The sequence below is a fragment of the Austrofundulus limnaeus genome, unplaced genomic scaffold, assembly GCF_001266775.1.
Source record: "Austrofundulus limnaeus strain Quisiro unplaced genomic scaffold, Austrofundulus_limnaeus-1.0 Scaffold1037, whole genome shotgun sequence".
Classification (NCBI taxonomy): domain Eukaryota; kingdom Metazoa; phylum Chordata; class Actinopteri; order Cyprinodontiformes; family Rivulidae; genus Austrofundulus; species Austrofundulus limnaeus.
The window spans coordinates 41,361-44,179 of record NW_013953439.1 but is presented as its reverse complement, the minus strand read 5'-3'; the positions used below and the strand labels follow the sequence as shown (position 1 = coordinate 44,179).

Genomic DNA, 2,819 nt, shown 5'->3' with positions numbered 1-2,819 from the left:
GGCGGAGTCTCTGCTTGGGTTAGCAGGAGATGAGCTGGGCTCAGATTGGGGTGGGCTGGAGTGAGACTTGTGACATCACAAGTAGCTGTGTTTGAGAGTAGGTCATTTCAAGACGCAGAAAAATACATTTACTTATGGTAAAAATATCTCTGTATTATACAAGGTTATTGCTGATTAGATTTTTTATGATTTTAAGGCTCAGAAAATAATGATCGTATTTTACTCTGGATCATATTATACATGAATAAATAAGGTAATTCTAAAATACCAAAGCCCAGACAGAAGTAGCAAAATGCTTGCTTAAAGTGGCAAAATACTAACTAAAAAATATAACGTTGTAAAAATCAAACTAAGTTGGCAAAATGTCAGCTAAAAGGATCAAAAATCTAGCTAAAATCCAAAGTAACAAAAGAAAAGCTAAAATGACAAATGATCAGCCAAAGGCAAAAGTAATAAAAATGATAAAATGTTAGGTAGAAGCTAAAAGTAGCAAACAAGTAGCTAAAGGCTAAAAAATTGAAAGGATAGCTAAAAGCTGGAAAAGATGTTCGAAAGCTTCAAAGAAATKACCCCAAAAGTAGCTTATGGCTAACTAAAAGTGAAAGTTAAAAGGCTAAAATAGGAGAGTAGAACAATAGCTAAACAAGAAAAGTACATACAGAGACGGAAAAAGACTGCTGAAACAGATTTCAAAGAGAAAAATGTTTATGAAAGGAATGAAGAGATGTATTTATTTATTTTGTAAATAAAGTTAAATCTAAATATGACAGCCTCTTTCAGAAGACAGTTCAGTGAAATTGYCGCACGGACCAGTCCGGCTTTAAGCTCCCTCCGGTCATTCATAAATCAAAAGAGTAGCTGGCCAGGTCCCGTATACATGAACATGTACAGAAGTGAACCCGGCAGCAAACCAAATAAGGAGTGGAGCAGATCTCAGGTCAGCTGAATTGGACCACTGTGTATTTATTTTGTGACGGACATCTGCCTCGTATCAAACAAAACAAACTGAAAAAACTTCTTAATGTTCCTGTGGTTCAATATCTTTTAAACTAACTACAAAGTTGTTTTGGGTCATCTTTAATATTCCCTCGGTAATCTGTTGTTTAATCCTGCKGCCGCTCACTGATGTCATCAGCTCATTAATCATTTTCTGAGCCAGAGAACCGTGGGTTGCTTTTTCACAAGTCAGTCTGCCCGCCTTGAGCCCGCCTCTGATACTACCTCGCTTGGCAGCTCAAAGGGGCATCAGAGGCGGGCTYTCCTCTACCCCGCTTCCCACCTCCTTGTTTTTTCTGAGTGATCTGAGAAGGACAGAACAGGCTTCAGTACCGGACTGAGCTGCCTTATGAAGGAGGCTGCAGTGTAAAAGTACAGAAACCAAAAGTCATGGCACCTTTTTTCATAAATGAGCTGAACATTTTAAAATAAGAATGGGTAGAACAGCACAAAATTATCAGAAAACTTACACAGAAATAAAAAAAAGAACAGTCAATAAATAATTTACTATAGTTGGAAAACAGATTCTATTTGTGAAGAACTTTAGGAATTACTAGATGAAACTGGTGAATAAAAAAGTTTAAATTGGTGCTTTGTTTTGATAAGAAATTACTTTAACAGTTTTTAGGCTGAAGAGTTTCTTACTAATAAATAAATCTACTTCTCAGTGTCCATGTCTCAATCTCACTGTGGGACACCTGTAGCACTCTGTACACTGTCCTACAGCCTGGTACAGGTGTCCTACAGTGGAGCACGCTGTAGGACAATGTGGGACTCATAGTACACTGCACAACAACATGACTTTTTAATGAGCTAAAGGAAGTGTAGTTATTAAATCCTACMCTGCTTTAAGTGAACTGATGTATCAGAATCTCCCCATTAGCAAAGTGGGTTTTTTTCTGTTTGTGCTTCAGGGAGTGTCTCTCTGACAAACCCCCTAAAAGATAGTGTCTCAGTGGACCAGGACTTAAAACTTTTATGAGGCAACCATAGAAAATGTCTCAAAACATTTGTTAGGATTAATTCACCTCATGTGAACCACAGAGACTTGCAGTCTTGTTGCCTAAATTTTGAACATTTTCAAAAAACTTAAGCTACAAATTTTCTCTGGAAATAATCAGAGTTTACATTTTAGAGGCTACGGAAGTGAGAATAAGCAAGTCGGGGAGGGGATGATGTGAGCGATGTTAGAGGTGAGCAACAAAATACAATGTGCAAGGACAGGAATACAAGTTTGCAAGCTTTGCACACAAGAACACAGCATGATTTGTAAAACTTCACCACCCAAAATGTGGCTGCATTGGTTACACTCTTAATATTTGTTTGCTAGAAATAAAGGATGAAGTTAATAACTAAAAGCAACAAATAGCTGAAAGTTAGTGATAAATAATCCCAAGTTCAAACTATTCTACAGGATAAATTATCAACGTGTAACATTTTTTATGTTTGAAGTGATTACTTGTTAAACTTATCATCAGATGAAAATGTGATGCATGAAACATAATTTTAATGTCCTGCAACTGATTTATGCTGAACACTGATATTAGGTAATATCAAGCTACCATTTGGTTTGAAATACAGCATCATGACTCTAGMTTATAAACTGCACAAACTAGTGGATGAGATTACATAACCCCCAAAACACGGTCATATTTGCAGTTTCCAWAACAAAATATATTACAAACTGAACAGAGATTTGTCTCATCATTTGTCAATCAAGCAGTCAAYAGCAGATAGAGCTAAGGTAGACATTTTATACTATTATAGTAATAGTGTTAGATCAAACCCTGTTTCCATCATGGGAGAAGAAGTGGAGGTGGTTG

The 2,819-nt window shown here is 36.7% G+C and overlaps 1 protein-coding gene across 1 annotated transcript in view; it reads left to right on the top strand.

The window, feature by feature from the left end:
* LOC106533851 (multiple epidermal growth factor-like domains protein 9) overlaps positions 1 to 2,819 on the top strand; it is a gene marked incomplete at its 5' end in the record, with an annotated part of 33,410 nt that overhangs the window by 11,523 nt on the left and 19,068 nt on the right.